This window comes from Somniosus microcephalus, chromosome 32 (genome assembly GCF_052327205.1).
Source record: "Somniosus microcephalus isolate GS21.2 chromosome 32, FLI_Smic_1.0, whole genome shotgun sequence".
Taxonomy (NCBI): Eukaryota; Metazoa; Chordata; class Chondrichthyes; order Squaliformes; family Somniosidae; genus Somniosus; species Somniosus microcephalus.
In genome coordinates, this window is record NC_141018.1 from 26,235,533 (window position 1) to 26,241,579 (window position 6,047).

Consider the following 6,047-nt stretch of genomic DNA (forward strand, 5'->3'; position numbering starts at 1 on the left):
GGGCTCTAACGGGGGGCGCAACGCAAACCAATTTTTCCCCCCCGAGAATCCCTTTTTTACTCTGTTTAACAGCCCAAATGAACCCCCCAAAACGGGTGTTAATTTGATGGAAAATCCAGGCCAATGGATTCAAATCAGGGTACTTAAACGTGCTTTATCGTTGACGTGGCTGGAACGTTCAATATGTATGAAAGCTGATTCAATTTCTACATTTTAAAAATATTCTTAAATATGGTTTATTCCAGCAATAAACTTAATTTTACAGATGGGTGACCCATTCTCAATGGAAATAATAGAAGTCATAGACAATTCAGTGCTGCACAGCTCAAAAGCTTCCTATGAGAAAAGCTCAGAGGTCACTGCTCCATCAGTTGCTGCTATTAATATAACAGTGCTTTAATAGATTGCCTATGCCCACAAATCATACATTTTAAATGATGTGTTAACACTTCACTTGCCTACTCAAGATGCAGCATTGCTGTCGTGCAGACCATACAAACAATTCACTGATGGCAACATGTCCCTCCCAGTTTGCAGATATTGTCATGTTTCCACATAGATGCCACACCTGGGTTCCTCCGTCTCCTGAGACCTCTGCCAACAAGCAAGGGCAAGAGCAACAATGACTTGGAAGCAGCATCAGCTCCAAGTGGGTCAGTATCTTGGAATTCCCTAGCTAACATGAGTGTGGGAGCACCATCACCACAAATGGCTGCGGCGGTCCAAGGAGAAGACCCACCACCACCATCTCGGGGCAACTAGGAACAGGCAATAAAAGCGTCCTTGTCACCCACATCCCATCATTTTTCTGCTTAAAGAGGCAGGCACTTTCTTTTGCCGAAATGCTCAGACCCTGACTGTGCTGCACCCACCGTCCTCCTAATTGGATATCAAGGGGGCAAAATTGGGTTGCTTTGCGCCTCCCTAAGAGGGCGCTAACGGGGCGCAAAGCAACCAGCGCACGGGCGCAGCGCCGCCCACACCTCCCGCGAAATTCAGTGGGAGGTTAGTGGCGGCGCTAACCGGAAGCGCCCCGCGGCGCTGCGCCACCGGCGATGACGTCATCGCCGTGCGCAGCGCCCCGCTCACGCCCCGGCCACGATCTTCGGGAGCGCCCCCTGACTTACGGCCGGACGCTATGTCCGACGGGGTCAGGGGGGCCTGCCTGCGGCCGGGGAGGTGCAATTTAAAGGCGAGGTGTGGTGCGGGGCGTCCCAGGGCTCCTGAATGGCCCCCCACCGCGGAATGCCGGCTGCGCTCCAAGAGCCCGGCACTTCTCTTGAGTAACGCCCCGCTTCCCTCTTGCGGCGCAACCACTCAAGTTCCGGCGCGCGGGCACTAATGTTTCCGGGGCACTAGGCAAAGTTAGCGCCCTTCAAATGGGGCGGTACTCAATTTTTAGCCCCAGAAGTCTGATCCAACATTGTGATGCGGTCCCACAATAGCTATTTGTGCCGTCCATGTTCCTGAATCCTAATACTGCAACCACCCTTGTCACCTGAGGAGATTTGACTCTAAGGGGATTTAACCATTTAGGTTTGCAAAATATTGACGATTTCAATTTGGCAAGCATGGTTCAGAATTGATTGATGTGGATAAACCGTTACTTTTGTAAATCTGCATTCACCTACATAACAACGTTCAGTGACCTTCAAAGTAATTCACTGTACATGGAGCGCTTTGAGATATTTCTGAGATGTGATTAAAGTGTCACATAAACATCGTTTTTTTTCTCTCCGTAGCAGAGACCGTGGTTATGTCAGTTAGCGCGACGGGAAACCAATCCAATATTTATGAAAAATTTGGAATGGACATGACTGGCACATTTTCATATTTAGTCAGTGTGGTGGGCCATTATTACAGCCACACAGAGTGTAAATGTGTTATAAATTTTGCAATTTGGGAGCTTTTGATAGCATCCACAGCTGTCGAAAACAACTGTCGGAAAGCAAGAGATAAGCACTGGCAGGCTGGCACTCCCACACTCAGTTCGTTGAGTGCTCAAAAATGAATCCTCTCATCATTGCGTTTAACTTTGTCATTTTTGTATTATGTTTGCACCATAATATCACATATTATTAGTCATAACACCGCCAAAGGTAAATATTATGAAGCAGCTCACTAAATCATGAGGAGACAAAAAAAAACAATTTAAGATTAGACTTACAATCTGAAAAGGTCCCGAGGGATGGTCACTAAATATTTATGCGGGTGATTGTTTTCTCGGCAGATTTCAAACTACTCAAATGTACTTTTAGGGGCAAATCTCAGAGGTACTGCCGACCTCCCTTCACAATCCTGGCAGGAGACCGGGATAACCCCTTGTAAAACAGCAAAGCAACTGTTGGGTTAACTCTCCGCTGATTGTGGGTGTTTCCTGTTTAACTTGTGAGGGACGAAGCCCCTATCTGCCTATTACAAGGCAAATTATGGCTGGCGGGAGTGGGGGGGGATGAACCAGGGACAGGGACATGCACCACCCAAACTGATTAAAGAAAGAAAGAAAGACCGTGGCGTCTTTCACGACCTCAGGACGTCCCAAAGCGCTTTACAGCCAATGAAGTACTTTTTAAAGTGTAGTCACTGTTGTAATGTAGGGAACGCGGCAGCCAATTTGCGCACAGCAAGCTCCCGCAAACAGCAATGCCATAATGACCCGAATAATCTGTTTTTTGTGATGTTGATTGAGGAGAAAATATTGGCCCCAGGACGCCGGGGAGAACTCCCTTGTAGGTAGGGAGTGATTTGCCCTCATTGCTGCCTGTGGGATCTTGCTGTGCTCTTTTGCTGCATTTGCCTACACAACAACAGCGACTGTACTCCAAAAGGTAAGTCGTCGGCTGTGAAGCACTCTGGGTTGTCCTGAGGACGTGAACGACGCCACATAAGTTCTTTTTATCTTATTAAACAAAAAAGTGTTTAAAATGCAGTCCTTTTTACAACAGCAATTAGAGGAAACTCTCTTTTTACCGGCACCTAAATAACCGGAAATCCCTCTTAACCGGCAAAATTCAGGAGTAGGTTCAGGTAAGTATTACTTCATATTAGTGGCCGTGTAACCAGGGTTCCTGGATCTGTGGCCGTGTAACCGGGGTTCCTGCACCTGTTGCCATGCAACAGGGACGCCTGGATCTGTGGCCGTGTACAGGGCTCTTGTATCTTGGTAAGTATACCTCTCTGTAATCCGGACTTTTTGGATCAACCGGCAGCACGCCAGTCCCGTCGGTGCCAGATAAAAAAGAGTTTCCTGTAGTAGGCCCCAGAGCTTAGATTATCTTTTTTCAGGAGCAAGACAATGGTTTGCTGGGGAAAGAGGGGAGAGGCACGGTCTCTTAATCTTCCTCGCCTGAGATTAAGTAGGCAAAGTCTGATGGCAGGATCATCAAAACACCAAAGCCGTGACCAATGTTAATGGGATGTCCTTCTGTGTCGCTGTGGCACTAGCTTCCTTCTATCTGAAGTGGTGTGGAAGTGGAAATCGAATTGCAAGTCTAATATTGACTTTTGTGTTATTGCAGGATACAAGCTGCCATGCATGCTTAAGCTCTGCTCTCACTCCAGTGACTAATGCAATTCAGCATACAATAGCAAAATACTGCGGATGCTGGAAAGCTGAAAAAACAACAGAAAACGCTGGAAAAACTCAGCAGGCCAGGCAACATCCGTGGAGAGAGAAACAGAGTCAATGTTTCAGGTCGAAACCCTTCGTCAGAACTGAGAAAAAAGCAGGAAATTAAACAGATTAAAAAGCAAGTTTGGGGGGCTGGGAAATGGGGGAGGGGATGAAAGAACAAAAGGGAAAGTCTGTGAGAGGTGAAGAGACATTAAGAGATATTCAAGGCGAGAAGAGATGGTAATAGGACAGATTAAGAAACAAAAGATGGCTCTGGATGAAGTGTAAATTGCGCTGGCAGAGTGAGAGACAGCTGCCATGTGGGAGAGAAAAAAAAGAAAAGGCACAAACCAAAAGTGTGGATAAAAAATATATAAACATGAAAGGGGCCGAGGTTATGACAGCATAGTTGTTTTCATTCCTCTCCTTAGACCGCAGCCTCTCCGGCTTGTAGCAGTCGGCGCAGACTAACATACACCCTTATTAAAAACTGGACAGGCTGTTTCGGGGGGAAGCAGTGAAAAACAACTCAAGCGGAAGGTGGCTGACGTAACCAGGTTGCATTCGTATGGTAACGGCCTGTCCTTAGGAACAATGGTCCGAGAGGCCCAATCCCAAGTCTTGAATAACGAAGCTGGCGACTCATTGTTTCTGGAGAAGATGAGCTCGGCTGGGAGAGCGAAACGAGATCTCAACCATCCAAACCTGGGAGGAAGCCTGGAAACCATTTTCCCTAAGGCCATGTGTCCATTAAAACCACAGACAGCGGTCTGTGTATTGGGGGGGTATATCAGAGAGCCGTTTTGGATAGCTCTCTCTCTCTCTCCTTCCCTCCACACAATGGAACATCAAGAGGAGCAGAGCCTTGCTCTTCCAACCGAGACAGACTTCGACTAAGGCTGGGACTCGCATGCCGCAAGGCCGGTATGGAACCAGGTAGCCGAGACGTACGGGAAGAAGCTGCAAGCATGATCAAAGGGCTATCTAGGTGAGCATTGCCAAGCCTGTACACCCACAAGATCACTTAGCTGTGTGAGGGGGTGCCTGTATGTTCCTACCAAACTAGAGGGGGTTTAGCATTGGAAGGGTCCTGTGATAGTTTAGTTCACGGGAGGATGTTTTTAGGCCGTGGTAAGTCAGCACGGCAGGGGCTTGTTGGACAAGTCAGGGTTGTACTGTTTTAAACTGCATTGTTGTGTTCACACCACTCGTACTGTATGCGAGTGGAGTGGTTTTTGTCAACCTTAATAAACACTGTACGGGTGAGCCCGAAAACGCTGTCCGTGTTCCAATCTGTCCTCAGTAATCCCTATCATCCAGAACTTGTAGTAAGGGGGTTTGCGTGCTCGCTACAGGCGGGGCAAAACCACTTACAATAATTGGCGATTGCGGCGGGGGCCATAGGAAATTGGCCACCGCAGAAACCGGTTACAGGCTGACTTGTTACTTGAACTCCCCCTTCCCATTAGTTTACGAAGAGTTGCTGGGCAGCCTACAGCACAGCCCGAGAGGAGAAACCTGAATATTTATTGCAAAGGGAATGGAGTAGAAAAGTAGGGAAGTCCTGTTACAACTGTACAGGGCGTTGGTGAGACCACACCTGGAGTACGGCGTACAGTTTTGTTCTCCTTATTTAAGGAAGGATATGCTTGCATTGGAGGCAGTTCAGAGAAGGTTCACGAGGTTGATTCCGGAGATGAAGGGGTTGTCTTATGAAAAAAGGTTGAGCAGGTTGGGCCTATACTCATTGGAGTTTAGAAGAACGAGAGAGGATCTTATTGAAACATATAAGATTCTGAAGGGGCTTGACAGGGTAGATGCAGAGAGGATGTTTCCCCTCATGGGGGAATCTAGAACTAGGGGGCATAATTTCAGAATTTTAAATCGGAAATGAGGAGGAATTTCTTCTCTCAGAGGGCAGTGAATCTTTGGAACTCTCTTCCGCAGAGAGCTGTGGAGGTTGGGTCATTGAATTGAATATATTTAAGGTGGAGATAGACAGATTTTTGAATGATTTGGGAGTTAAGGGTTATGGGGAGCGGGCAGGGAAGTGGAGTTGAGGCCAAGATCAGATCAGCCATGATCTTATTGAATGGCGGAGCAGGCTCGAGGGGCCGAATGATCTACTCCTGCTCCTATGTCTTACTGTTAACCCCTCGCTTCTGTGAGGAAGATCTACCCCTAACTTGGGGGTCAGGGTTCGCTGCTTTAGGAGACTAAACACGCCGGTCAGTCTATCACTTTCTCAGTAATACACAAAGTCAGAAATTGTAAAATAAGTAAAGTTTTATTAAGGTACCTGGACTTCACTCTGAGAAACCCAATTGCGTTTGCACACAAGTATGCCTCCCAAAGAGTGCGCGCTTAGACTCACGGGGCTACAATATTTATACATTTTCATAAATTGCAAGTCATCATGAGAATACAGAAAACT

General features: G+C 47.3%; 1 long non-coding RNA gene across 1 annotated transcript in view; it reads left to right on the forward strand.

The window, feature by feature from the left end:
• Nucleotides 1-4,901, forward strand: part of LOC147097347 (uncharacterized) — a 66,794-nt gene extending 61,893 nt beyond the window's left edge. The window contains exon 3 of the long non-coding RNA XR_015074367.1: nucleotides 3,519-4,901. This is a non-coding gene — a long non-coding RNA (uncharacterized LOC147097347). The remainder of the gene's footprint in view (nucleotides 1-3,518) is intronic.
• The last annotated feature ends 1,146 nt before the right edge of the window (nucleotides 4,902-6,047 follow it).